Genomic DNA, 13,159 nt, shown 5'->3' on the forward strand with positions numbered 1-13,159 from the left:
CCCCCAAACCCTGCCCTCTGTACCTTTCTCACCACCCGCTTCCCTTCTCCTGTCATCCCCCTACCACCCGGGAAAAAAAGAGATTGCCCCCTCCTTCCACTAGCCCACCCTCCCACCCAAAGAACAACTTCTTCTGCGCAGCTTGTTTTCTAGGCAGCAGCGCTATTGTGATGTCATCGGGGGGCATTGTGACAAGCCGCCAGTGTTCCGTCTCTTCATGTTGTGCACTGTTCAAACCGAAAATACATCAACAGGCAGGCTACAGAAAAGCTTACTAACAAAGGTTAGAGAGGGGCTTTCTCAGAGGGCTTTTTACAGTTTGTCTATTCCCAATTAGCCGGTTTAGTATACTTAATGAAAGTACTAATTCTTTCATAGGCCGCCCATTCTTAGTATTTGACGTTCAGGTAACAACAGGTAACTTTATTTGGAGTGGAAGCAGAGAGATAACACCAGATGCCAATTGTAGATCCTCTCACACCTGTGGTCACTGCAGCATCTGACTCCACTTTGTCCAAAAGGGATCTATTCCATTCAATTACACATGATCTAGATTAGACTGACAACAAGATACTGCACGGGACATAGCAGAGTTGGTGAAGTTGAGTGGTGATGAGTTTGCTATTTGGATGAATAAAGCAAGTAAAAAGTGTGTTAGATAAAAATTCATTTCAATTCGCTAATCGGGCTAATATGAATCAGGTGAATCGAGTTCTGCTTTTGGAAACTGGGTTAAGAAGGGGTGCACCGTTCCTGGAGGTACTGCAATACCAGGTCAATGCGTGGAGTGGACAGAGCAAGCTCTTTTTCCATCTCCCTGTTCTAAAAATCCATTTAATATATGGTCCCCAGATAGGGGACGTATCAGATATTAAACTGATAAGAACAGATACTACACTTGATCTTAGCCAAAAGGCCGAGAAGCGATAACCAGAATTGGTTTGGGCCTCGAGTGGCACCCTGGCCTATGCCGGACACATCTTAGGGAGAGAGAGCGAGAGGGAGACAAACCCACGCCTACACAAGACATTTTGTCACCCAAGCCAACCCTTAAAAAGGCTGCTTTGCAGAGCAAAAACAAGAAGAATGGTGCGTTTTGCAGCCGCCGCCCACTGCAATGAATCTGAATAACTCCTCCTTTAGGGCGCAAGCAACTCCCCTCCCCCTTGCAGTCTTTCCAATTCACGATACAAAAAGACGGACAGGACAGGTTGCCTGACTTTCCGTCACTGCCACCCTTTGCCATCCTTACCCGTAGAAAGCCCTTTCATCATCCCCAAACCCTAATCTTTTCCCTTTCCTTCCCAGCCCCCAAACCCTGCCCTCTGTACCTTTCTCACCACCCGCTTCCCTTCTCCTGTCATCCCCCTACCACCCGGGAAAAAAAGAGATTGCCCCCTCCTTCCACTAGCCCACCCTCCCACCCAAAGAACAACTTCTTCTGCGCAGCTTGTTTTCTAGGCAGCAGCGCTATTGTGATGTCATCGGGGGGCATTGTGACAAGCCGCCAGTGTTCCGTCTCTTCATGTTGTGCACTGTTCAAACCGAAAATACATCAACAGGCAGGCTACAGAAAAGCTTACTAACAAAGGTTAGAGAGGGGCTTTCTCAGAGGGCTTTTTACAGTTTGTCTATTCCCAATTAGCCGGTTTAGTATACTTAATGAAAGTACTAATTCTTTCATAGGCCGCCCATTCTTAGTATTTGACGTTCAGGTAACAACAGGTAACTTTATTTGGAGTGGAAGCAGAGAGATAACACCAGATGCCAATTGTAGATCCTCTCACACCTGTGGTCACTGCAGCATCTGACTCCACTTTGTCCAAAAGGGATCTATTCCATTCAATTACACATGATCTAGATTAGACTGACAACAAGATACTGCACGGGACATAGCAGAGTTGGTGAAGTTGAGTGGTGATGAGTTTGCTATTTGGATGAATAAAGCAAGTAAAAAGTGTGTTAGATAAAAATTCATTTCAATTCGCTAATCGGGCTAATATGAATCAGGTGAATCGAGTTCTGCTTTTGGAAACTGGGTTAAGAAGGGGTGCACCGTTCCTGGAGGTACTGCAATACCAGGTCAATGCGTGGAGTGGACAGAGCAAGCTCTTTTTCCATCTCCCTGTTCTAAAAATCCATTTAATATATGGTCCCCAGATAGGGGACGTATCAGATATTAAACTGATAAGAACAGATACTACACTTGATCTTAGCCAAAAGGCCGAGAAGCGATAACCAGAATTGGTTTGGGCCTCGAGTGGCACCCTGGCCTATGCCGGACACATCTTAGGGAGAGAGAGCGAGAGGGAGACAAACCCACGCCTACACAAGACATTTTGTCACCCAAGCCAACCCTTGAAAAGGCTGCTTTGCAGAGCAAAAACAAGAAGAATGGTGCGTTTTGCAGCCGCCGCCCACTGCAATGAATCTGAATAACTCCTCCTTTAGGGCGCAAGCAACTCCCCTCCCCCTTGCAGTCTTTCCAATTCACGATACAAAAAGACGGACAGGACAGGTTGCCTGACTTTCCGTCACTGCCACCCTTTGCCATCCTTACCCGTAGAAAGCCCTTTCATCATCCCCAAACCCTAATCTTTTCCCTTTCCTTCCCAGCCCCCAAACCCTGCCCTCTGTACCTTTCTCACCACCCGCTTCCCTTCTCCTGTCATCCCCCTACCACCCGGGAAAAAAAGAGATTGCCCCCTCCTTCCACTAGCCCACCCTCCCACCCAAAGAACAACTTCTTCTGCGCAGCTTGTTTTCTAGGCAGCAGCGCTATTGTGATGTCATCGGGGGGCATTGTGACAAGCCGCCAGTGTTCCGTCTCTTCATGTTGTGCACTGTTCAAACCGAAAATACATCAACAGGCAGGCTACAGAAAAGCTTACTAACAAAGGTTAGAGAGGGGCTTTCTCAGAGGGCTTTTTACAGTTTGTCTATTCCCAATTAGCCGGTTTAGTATACTTAATGAAAGTACTAATTCTTTCATAGGCCGCCCATTCTTAGTATTTGACGTTCAGGTAACAACAGGTAACTTTATTTGGAGTGGAAGCAGAGAGATAACACCAGGTGCCAATTGTAGATCCTCTCACACCTGTGGTCACTGCAGCATCTGACTCCACTTTGTCCAAAAGGGATCTATTCCATTCAATTACACATGATCTAGATTAGACTGACAACAAGATACTGCACGGGACATAGCAGAGTTGGTGAAGTTGAGTGGTGATGAGTTTGCTATTTGGATGAATAAAGCAAGTAAAAAGTGTGTTAGATAAAAATTCATTTCAATTCGCTAATCGGGCTAATATGAATCAGGTGAATCGAGTTCTGCTTTTGGAAACTGGGTTAAGAAGGGGTGCACCGTTCCTGGAGGTACTGCAATACCAGGTCAATGCGTGGAGTGGACAGAGCAAGCTCTTTTTCCATCTCCCTGTTCTAAAAATCCATTTAATATATGGTCCCCAGATAGGGGACGTATCAGATATTAAACTGATAAGAACAGATACTACACTTGATCTTAGCCAAAAGGCCGAGAAGCGATAACCAGAATTAGTTTGGGCCTCGAGTGGCACCCTGGCCTATGCCGGACACATCTTAGGGAGAGAGAGCGAGAGGGAGACAAACTACACAAGACATTTTGTCACCCAAGCCAACCCTTGAAAAGGCTGCTTTGCAGAGCAAAAACAAGAAGAATGGTGCGTTTTGCAGCCGCCGCCCACTGCAATGAATCTGAATAACTCCTCCTTTAGGGCGCAAGCAACTCCCCTCCCCCTTGCAGTCTTTCCAATTCACGATACAAAAAGACGGACAGGACAGGTTGCCTGACTTTCCGTCACTGCCACCCTTTGCCATCCTTACCCGTAGAAAGCCCTTTCATCATCCCCAAACCCTAATCTTTTCCCTTTCCTTCCCAGCCCCCAAACCCTGCCCTCTGTACCTTTCTCACCACCCGCTTCCCTTCTCCTGTCATCCCCCTACCACCCGGGAAAAAAAGAGATTGCCCCCTCCTTCCACTAGCCCACCCTCCCACCCAAAGAACAACTTCTTCTGCGCAGCTTGTTTTCTAGGCAGCAGCGCTATTGTGATGTCATCGGGGGGCATTGTGACAAGCCGCCAGTGTTCCGTCTCTTCATGTTGTGCACTGTTCAAACCGAAAATACATCAACAGGCAGGCTACAGAAAAGCTTACTAACAAAGGTTAGAGAGGGGCTTTCTCAGAGGGCTTTTTACAGTTTGTCTATTCCCAATTAGCCGGTTTAGTATACTTAATGAAAGTACTAATTCTTTCATAGGCCGCCCATTCTTAGTATTTGACGTTCAGGTAACAACAGGTAACTTTATTTGGAGTGGAAGCAGAGAGATAACACCAGATGCCAATTGTAGATCCTCTCACACCTGTGGTCACTGCAGCATCTGACTCCACTTTGTCCAAAAGGGATCTATTCCATTCAATTACACATGATCTAGATTAGACTGACAACAAGATACTGCACGGGACATAGCAGAGTTGGTGAAGTTGAGTGGTGATGAGTTTGCTATTTGGATGAATAAAGCAAGTAAAAAGTGTGTTAGATAAAAATTCATTTCAATTCGCTAATCGGGCTAATATGAATCAGGTGAATCGAGTTCTGCTTTTGGAAACTGGGTTAAGAAGGGGTGCACCGTTCCTGGAGGTACTGCAATACCAGGTCAATGCGTGGAGTGGACAGAGCAAGCTCTTTTTCCATCTCCCTGTTCTAAAAATCCATTTAATATATGGTCCCCAGATAGGGGACGTATCAGATATTAAACTGATAAGAACAGATACTACACTTGATCTTAGCCAAAAGGCCGAGAAGCGATAACCAGAATTGGTTTGGGCCTCGAGTGGCACCCTGGCCTATGCCGGACACATCTTAGGGAGAGAGAGCGAGAGGGAGACAAACCCACGCCTACACAAGACATTTTGTCACCCAAGCCAACCCTTGAAAAGGCTGCTTTGCAGAGCAAAAACAAGAAGAATGGTGCGTTTTGCAGCCGCCGCCCACTGCAATGAATCTGAATAACTCCTCCTTTAGGGCGCAAGCAACTCCCCTCCCCCTTGCAGTCTTTCCAATTCACGATACAAAAAGACGGACAGGACAGGTTGCCTGACTTTCCGTCACTGCCACCCTTTGCCATCCTTACCCGTAGAAAGCCCTTTCATCATCCCCAAACCCTAATCTTTTCCCTTTCCTTCCCAGCCCCCAAACCCTGCCCTCTGTACCTTTCTCACCACCCGCTTCCCTTCTCCTGTCATCCCCCTACCACCCGGGAAAAAAAGAGATTGCCCCCTCCTTCCACTAGCCCACCCTCCCACCCAAAGAACAACTTCTTCTGCGCAGCTTGTTTTCTAGGCAGCAGCGCTATTGTGATGTCATCGGGGGGCATTGTGACAAGCCGCCAGTGTTCCGTCTCTTCATGTTGTGCACTGTTCAAACCGAAAATACATCAACAGGCAGGCTACAGAAAAGCTTACTAACAAAGGTTAGAGAGGGGCTTTCTCAGAGGGCTTTTTACAGTTTGTCTATTCCCAATTAGCCGGTTTAGTATACTTAATGAAAGTACTAATTCTTTCATAGGCCGCCCATTCTTAGTATTTGACGTTCAGGTAACAACAGGTAACTTTATTTGGAGTGGAAGCAGAGAGATAACACCAGATGCCAATTGTAGATCCTCTCACACCTGTGGTCACTGCAGCATCTGACTCCACTTTGTCCAAAAGGGATCTATTCCATTCAATTACACATGATCTAGATTAGACTGACAACAAGATACTGCACGGGACATAGCAGAGTTGGTGAAGTTGAGTGGTGATGAGTTTGCTATTTGGATGAATAAAGCAAGTAAAAAGTGTGTTAGATAAAAATTCATTTCAATTCGCTAATCGGGCTAATATGAATCAGGTGAATCGAGTTCTGCTTTTGGAAACTGGGTTAAGAAGGGGTGCACCGTTCCTGGAGGTACTGCAATACCAGGTCAATGCGTGGAGTGGACAGAGCAAGCTCTTTTTCCATCTCCCTGTTCTAAAAATCCATTTAATATATGGTCCCCAGATAGGGGACGTATCAGATATTAAACTGATAAGAACAGATTTTTTTTTTTTTTTTTTTTTTTTTTTTTTAGATTCCATCCGCAAATTTCAGAAAACGGTCATCGGCCACCACACAAAAGCGCAGTGCCGCAGGTGATCGCCTCCCGAGCCCAGGAACCACCAGCCAAAAGGGGACGTAAGCACCAAAAGGCGCAACAATCCCCAAGGCCGGCGGTTGTGCAAGCCCAGGCCCCTCCCAGCCAAGACCAAGGCAAACCCAATGAAGGGACTACACTTGATCTTAGCCAAAAGGCCGAGAAGCGATAACCAGAATTGGTTTGGGCCTCGAGTGGCACCCTGGCCTATGCCGGACACATCTTAGGGAGAGAGAGCGAGAGGGAGACAAACCCACGCCTACACAAGACATTTTGTCACCCAAGCCAACCCTTGAAAAGGCTGCTTTGCAGAGCAAAAACAAGAAGAATGGTGCGTTTTGCAGCCGCCGCCCACTGCAATGAATCTGAATAACTCCTCCTTTAGGGCGCAAGCAACTCCCCTCCCCCTTGCAGTCTTTCCAATTCACGATACAAAAAGACGGACAGGACAGGTTGCCTGACTTTCCGTCACTGCCACCCTTTGCCATCCTTACCCGTAGAAAGCCCTTTCATCATCCCCAAACCCTAATCTTTTCCCTTTCCTTCCCAGCCCCCAAACCCTGCCCTCTGTACCTTTCTCACCACCCGCTTCCCTTCTCCTGTCATCCCCCTACCACCCGGGAAAAAAAGAGATTGCCCCCTCCTTCCACTAGCCCACCCTCCCACCCAAAGAACAACTTCTTCTGCGCAGCTTGTTTTCTAGGCAGCAGCGCTATTGTGATGTCATCGGGGGGCATTGTGACAAGCCGCCAGTGTTCCGTCTCTTCATGTTGTGCACTGTTCAAACCGAAAATACATCAACAGGCAGGCTACAGAAAAGCTTACTAACAAAGGTTAGAGAGGGGCTTTCTCAGAGGGCTTTTTACAGTTTGTCTATTCCCAATTAGCCGGTTTAGTATACTTAATGAAAGTACTAATTCTTTCATAGGCCGCCCATTCTTAGTATTTGACGTTCAGGTAACAACAGGTAACTTTATTTGGAGTGGAAGCAGAGAGATAACACCAGATGCCAATTGTAGATCCTCTCACACCTGTGGTCACTGCAGCATCTGACTCCACTTTGTCCAAAAGGGATCTATTCCATTCAATTACACATGATCTAGATTAGACTGACAACAAGATACTGCACGGGACATAGCAGAGTTGGTGAAGTTGAGTGGTGATGAGTTTGCTATTTGGATGAATAAAGCAAGTAAAAAGTGTGTTAGATAAAAATTCATTTCAATTCGCTAATCGGGCTAATATGAATCAGGTGAATCGAGTTCTGCTTTTGGAAACTGGGTTAAGAAGGGGTGCACCGTTCCTGGAGGTACTGCAATACCAGGTCAATGCGTGGAGTGGACAGAGCAAGCTCTTTTTCCATCTCCCTGTTCTAAAAATCCATTTAATATATGGTCCCCAGATAGGGGACGTATCAGATATTAAACTGATAAGAACAGATTTTTGATTTAATGAAGCTTTCCAAAGCACCGCAAAAAATGCATGACCGAAGTCACACCAAAAACAGTGCAAAGGCTAGGATTCGTGTGGACCCCTCCGTGAGGAGAGGGTCCCCAAAAATCAACCCCGTCCCTCCGAGCCAGAAGGCCACAGCAAGGGTCAGGGATCTTCGGTGCTCCCCCAAGCCGAAGCCTGGTTGAGCCTTGTCGTTGCTCCCAGCGTCCACCCAGGCATCTTACCCAAGTGGAGTAGAGAGCTACTAGTTGTTGGTTTCGCAGCCGAAACTGCCCGGACCGTCAACCGGTGTTGGTTTCTCAGCCCAAGGCTAACCGGACCTCCAACCGGGTGTTGGTTTCTCAGCCGAAGCTGACCCGGACCTCCAACCGGGTGTTGGTTTCTCAGCCGAAGCTGACCCGGACCTCCAACCGGGTGTTGGTTTCTCAGCCGAAGCTGACCCGGACCTCCAACCGGGTGTTGGTTTCTCAGCCCAAAGCTGAACGGACCTCCGACCATGATTTTAAAAATTTCCCTTCCTAGCCAGAAGGCCGGGATAGAGCAATATGCTCAGAAAGTATGAAAGGGCAAGGTACGGTGTGCTACAGAGCCCAAGGCTTGCCGGGGTCCAAAGCCAGCAAGCTCAGACTCACTCCAGGGTCGTCAATCCTGGGGCACATTGCACCATAGCCCCCACACTTACTCAGTCTAATAGCCTCGATCCTGGTAGGGCCATGGTTTCCTCTAGATGGATATACTATCCTCCCAAAGTACTAACAAGCGCAACCTTCCAGTGTGCATTGCATCATTGTACTAAGGTGGCCGGAGCCTTAAACCACCTTTTCGAACGATACTACACTTGATCTTAGCCAAAAGGCCGAGAAGCGATAACCAGAATTGGTTTGGGCCTCGAGTGGCACCCTGGCCTATGCCGGACACATCTTAGGGAGAGAGAGCGAGAGGGAGACAAACCCACGCCTACACAAGACATTTTGTCACCCAAGCCAACCCTTGAAAAGGCTGCTTTGCAGAGCAAAAACAAGAAGAATGGTGCGTTTTGCAGCCGCCGCCCACTGCAATGAATCTGAATAACTCCTCCTTTAGGGCGCAAGCAACTCCCCTCCCCCTTGCAGTCTTTCCAATTCACGATACAAAAAGACGGACAGGACAGGTTGCCTGACTTTCCGTCACTGCCACCCTTTGCCATCCTTACCCGTAGAAAGCCCTTTCATCATCCCCAAACCCTAATCTTTTCCCTTTCCTTCCCAGCCCCCAAACCCTGCCCTCTGTACCTTTCTCACCACCCGCTTCCCTTCTCCTGTCATCCCCCTACCACCCGGGAAAAAAAGAGATTGCCCCCTCCTTCCACTAGCCCACCCTCCCACCCAAAGAACAACTTCTTCTGCGCAGCTTGTTTTCTAGGCAGCAGCGCTATTGTGATGTCATCGGGGGGCATTGTGACAAGCCGCCAGTGTTCCGTCTCTTCATGTTGTGCACTGTTCAAACCGAAAATACATCAACAGGCAGGCTACAGAAAAGCTTACTAACAAAGGTTAGAGAGGGGCTTTCTCAGAGGGCTTTTTACAGTTTGTCTATTCCCAATTAGCCGGTTTAGTATACTTAATGAAAGTACTAATTCTTTCATAGGCCGCCCATTCTTAGTATTTGACGTTCAGGTAACAACAGGTAACTTTATTTGGAGTGGAAGCAGAGAGATAACACCAGATGCCAATTGTAGATCCTCTCACACCTGTGGTCACTGCAGCATCTGACTCCACTTTGTCCAAAAGGGATCTATTCCATTCAATTACACATGATCTAGATTAGACTGACAACAAGATACTGCACGGGACATAGCAGAGTTGGTGAAGTTGAGTGGTGATGAGTTTTCTATTTGGATGAATAAAGCAAGTAAAAAGTGTGTTAGATAAAAATTCATTTCAATTCGCTAATCGGGCTAATATGAATCAGGTGAATCGAGTTCTGCTTTTGGAAACTGGGTTAAGAAGGGGTGCACCGTTCCTGGAGGTACTGCAATACCAGGTCAATGCGTGGAGTGGACAGAGCAAGCTCTTTTTCCATCTCCCTGTTCTAAAAATCCATTTAATATATGGTCCCCAGATAGGGGACGTATCAGATATTAAACTGATAAGAACAGATACTACACTTGATCTTAGCCAAAAGGCCGAGAAGCGATAACCAGAATTGGTTTGGGCCTCGAGTGGCACCCTGGCCTATGCCGGACACATCTTAGGGAGAGAGAGCGAGAGGGAGACAAACCCACGCCTACACAAGACATTTTGTCACCCAAGCCAACCCTTGAAAAGGCTGCTTTGCAGAGCAAAAACAAGAAGAATGGTGCGTTTTGCAGCCGCCGCCCACTGCAATGAATCTGAATAACTCCTCCTTTAGGGCGCAAGCAACTCCCCTCCCCCTTGCAGTCTTTCCAATTCACGATACAAAAAGACGGACAGGACAGGTTGCCTGACTTTCCGTCACTGCCACCCTTTGCCATCCTTACCCGTAGAAAGCCCTTTCATCATCCCCAAACCCTAATCTTTTCCCTTTCCTTCCCAGCCCCCAAACCCTGCCCTCTGTACCTTTCTCACCACCCGCTTCCCTTCTCCTGTCATCCCCCTACCACCCGGGAAAAAAAGAGATTGCCCCCTCCTTCCACTAGCCCACCCTCCCACCCAAAGAACAACTTCTTCTGCGCAGCTTGTTTTCTAGGCAGCAGCGCTATTGTGATGTCATCGGGGGGCATTGTGACAAGCCGCCAGTGTTCCGTCTCTTCATGTTGTGCACTGTTCAAACCGAAAATACATCAACAGGCAGGCTACAGAAAAGCTTACTAACAAAGGTTAGAGAGGGGCTTTCTCAGAGGGCTTTTTACAGTTTGTCTATTCCCAATTAGCCGGTTTAGTATACTTAATGAAAGTACTAATTCTTTCATAGGCCGCCCATTCTTAGTATTTGACGTTCAGGTAACAACAGGTAACTTTATTTGGAGTGGAAGCAGAGAGATAACACCAGATGCCAATTGTAGATCCTCTCACACCTGTGGTCACTGCAGCATCTGACTCCACTTTGTCCAAAAGGGATCTATTCCATTCAATTACACATGATCTAGATTAGACTGACAACAAGATACTGCACGGGACATAGCAGAGTTGGTGAAGTTGAGTGGTGATGAGTTTGCTATTTGGATGAATAAAGCAAGTAAAAAGTGTGTTAGATAAAAATTCATTTCAATTCGCTAATCGGGCTAATATGAATCAGGTGAATCGAGTTCTGCTTTTGGAAACTGGGTTAAGAAGGGGTGCACCGTTCCTGGAGGTACTGCAATACCAGGTCAATGCGTGGAGTGGACAGAGCAAGCTCTTTTTCCATCTCCCTGTTCTAAAAATCCATTTAATATATGGTCCCCAGATAGGGGACGTATCAGATATTAAACTGATAAGAACAGATACTACACTTGATCTTAGCCAAAAGGCCGAGAAGCGATAACCAGAATTGGTTTGGGCCTCGAGTGGCACCCTGGCCTATGCCGGACACATCTTAGGGAGAGAGAGCGAGAGGGAGACAAACCCACGCCTACACAAGACATTTTGTCACCCAAGCCAACCCTTGAAAAGGCTGCTTTGCAGAGCAAAAACAAGAAGAATGGTGCGTTTTGCAGCCGCCGCCCACTGCAATGAATCTGAATAACTCCTCCTTTAGGGCGCAAGCAACTCCCCTCCCCCTTGCAGTCTTTCCAATTCACGATACAAAAAGACGGACAGGACAGGTTGCCTGACTTTCCGTCACTGCCACCCTTTGCCATCCTTACCCGTAGAAAGCCCTTTCATCATCCCCAAACCCTAATCTTTTCCCTTTCCTTCCCAGCCCCCAAACCCTGCCCTCTGTACCTTTCTCACCACCCGCTTCCCTTCTCCTGTCATCCCCCTACCACCCGGGAAAAAAAGAGATTGCCCCCTCCTTCCACTAGCCCACCCTCCCACCCAAAGAACAACTTCTTCTGCGCAGCTTGTTTTCTAGGCAGCAGCGCTATTGTGATGTCATCGGGGGGCATTGTGACAAGCCGCCAGTGTTCCGTCTCTTCATGTTGTGCACTGTTCAAACCGAAAATACATCAACAGGCAGGCTACAGAAAAGCTTACTAACAAAGGTTAGAGAGGGGCTTTCTCAGAGGGCTTTTTACAGTTTGTCTATTCCCAATTAGCCGGTTTAGTATACTTAATGAAAGTACTAATTCTTTCATAGGCCGCCCATTCTTAGTATTTGACGTTCAGGTAACAACAGGTAACTTTATTTGGAGTGGAAGCAGAGAGATAACACCAGATGCCAATTGTAGATCCTCTCACACCTGTGGTCACTGCAGCATCTGACTCCACTTTGTCCAAAAGGGATCTATTCCATTCAATTACACATGATCTAGATTAGACTGACAACAAGATACTGCACGGGACATAGCAGAGTTGGTGAAGTTGAGTGGTGATGAGTTTGCTATTTGGATGAATAAAGCAAGTAAAAAGTGTGTTAGATAAAAATTCATTTCAATTCGCTAATCGGGCTAATATGAATCAGGTGAATCGAGTTCTGCTTTTGGAAACTGGGTTAAGAAGGGGTGCACCGTTCCTGGAGGTACTGCAATACCAGGTCAATGCGTGGAGTGGACAGAGCAAGCTCTTTTTCCATCTCCCTGTTCTAAAAATCCATTTAATATATGGTCCCCAGATAGGGGACGTATCAGATATTAAACTGATAAGAACAGATACTACACTTGATCTTAGCCAAAAGGCCGAGAAGCGATAACCAGAATTGGTTTGGGCCTCGAGTGGCACCCTGGCCTATGCCGGACACATCTTAGGGAGAGAGAGCGAGAGGGAGACAAACCCACGCCTACACAAGACATTTTGTCACCCAAGCCAACCCTTGAAAAGGCTGCTTTGCAGAGCAAAAACAAGAAGAATGGTGCGTTTTGCAGCCGCCGCCCACTGCAATGAATCTGAATAACTCCTCCTTTAGGGCGCAAGCAACTCCCCTCCCCCTTGCAGTCTTTCCAATTCACGATACAAAAAGACGGACAGGACAGGTTGCCTGACTTTCCGTCACTGCCACCCTTTGCCATCCTTACCCGTAGAAAGCCCTTTCATCATCCCCAAACCCTAATCTTTTCCCTTTCCTTCCCAGCCCCCAAACCCTGCCCTCTGTACCTTTCTCACCACCCGCTTCCCTTCTCCTGTCATCCCCCTACCACCCGGGAAAAAAAGAGATTGCCCCCTCCTTCCACTAGCCCACCCTCCCACCCAAAGAACAACTTCTTCTGCGCAGCTTGTGTTCTAGGCAGCAGCGCTATTGTGATGTCATCGGGGGGCATTGTGACAAGCCGCCAGTGTTCCGTCTCTTCATGTTGTGCACTGTTCAAACCGAAAATACATCAACAGGCAGGCTACAGAAAAGCTTACTAACAAAGGTTAGAGAGGGGCTTTCTCAGAGGGCTTTTTACAGTTTG

At 47.4% G+C, this 13,159-nt stretch overlaps 8 non-coding genes and 2 pseudogenes across 8 annotated transcripts; all 10 read right to left on the minus strand.

Annotated features, from left to right (window-relative positions):
• Nucleotides 1–737: 737 nt before the first annotated feature.
• Nucleotides 738–928, minus strand: LOC142253930 (U2 spliceosomal RNA). Its single transcript, XR_012726959.1, has one exon. It is a non-coding gene; the product is annotated as a U2 spliceosomal RNA (small nuclear RNA).
• A 1,117-nt stretch (nt 929–2,045) lies between these two features.
• On the minus strand, nt 2,046–2,236 carry LOC142253931 (U2 spliceosomal RNA). Its single transcript, XR_012726960.1, has one exon. It is a non-coding gene; the product is annotated as a U2 spliceosomal RNA (small nuclear RNA).
• A 1,117-nt stretch (nt 2,237–3,353) lies between these two features.
• On the minus strand, nt 3,354–3,544 carry LOC142253932 (U2 spliceosomal RNA). Its single transcript, XR_012726961.1, has one exon. It is a non-coding gene; the product is annotated as a U2 spliceosomal RNA (small nuclear RNA).
• A 1,110-nt stretch (nt 3,545–4,654) lies between these two features.
• On the minus strand, nt 4,655–4,845 carry LOC142253933 (U2 spliceosomal RNA). The gene has a single exon (XR_012726962.1). It is a non-coding gene; the product is annotated as a U2 spliceosomal RNA (small nuclear RNA).
• A 1,117-nt stretch (nt 4,846–5,962) lies between these two features.
• On the minus strand, nt 5,963–6,175 carry LOC142253506 (U2 spliceosomal RNA; annotated as a pseudogene).
• Nucleotides 6,176–7,497: 1,322 nt separating this feature from the next.
• Nucleotides 7,498–7,690, minus strand: LOC142253052 (U2 spliceosomal RNA). Its single transcript, XR_012726374.1, has one exon. It is a non-coding gene; the product is annotated as a U2 spliceosomal RNA (small nuclear RNA).
• Nucleotides 7,691–8,391: 701 nt separating this feature from the next.
• On the minus strand, nt 8,392–8,533 carry LOC142253700 (U2 spliceosomal RNA; annotated as a pseudogene).
• Nucleotides 8,534–9,650: 1,117 nt separating this feature from the next.
• Nucleotides 9,651–9,841, minus strand: LOC142253934 (U2 spliceosomal RNA). Its single transcript, XR_012726963.1, has one exon. It is a non-coding gene; the product is annotated as a U2 spliceosomal RNA (small nuclear RNA).
• A 1,117-nt stretch (nt 9,842–10,958) lies between these two features.
• On the minus strand, nt 10,959–11,149 carry LOC142253935 (U2 spliceosomal RNA). The gene has a single exon (XR_012726964.1). It is a non-coding gene; the product is annotated as a U2 spliceosomal RNA (small nuclear RNA).
• A 1,117-nt stretch (nt 11,150–12,266) lies between these two features.
• On the minus strand, nt 12,267–12,457 carry LOC142253937 (U2 spliceosomal RNA). The gene has a single exon (XR_012726966.1). It is a non-coding gene; the product is annotated as a U2 spliceosomal RNA (small nuclear RNA).
• Nucleotides 12,458–13,159: the final 702 nt, after the last annotated feature.

This window comes from Anomaloglossus baeobatrachus, chromosome 9 (genome assembly GCF_048569485.1).
Source record: "Anomaloglossus baeobatrachus isolate aAnoBae1 chromosome 9, aAnoBae1.hap1, whole genome shotgun sequence".
In the NCBI taxonomy this organism is placed as follows: Eukaryota; Metazoa; Chordata; class Amphibia; order Anura; family Aromobatidae; genus Anomaloglossus; species Anomaloglossus baeobatrachus.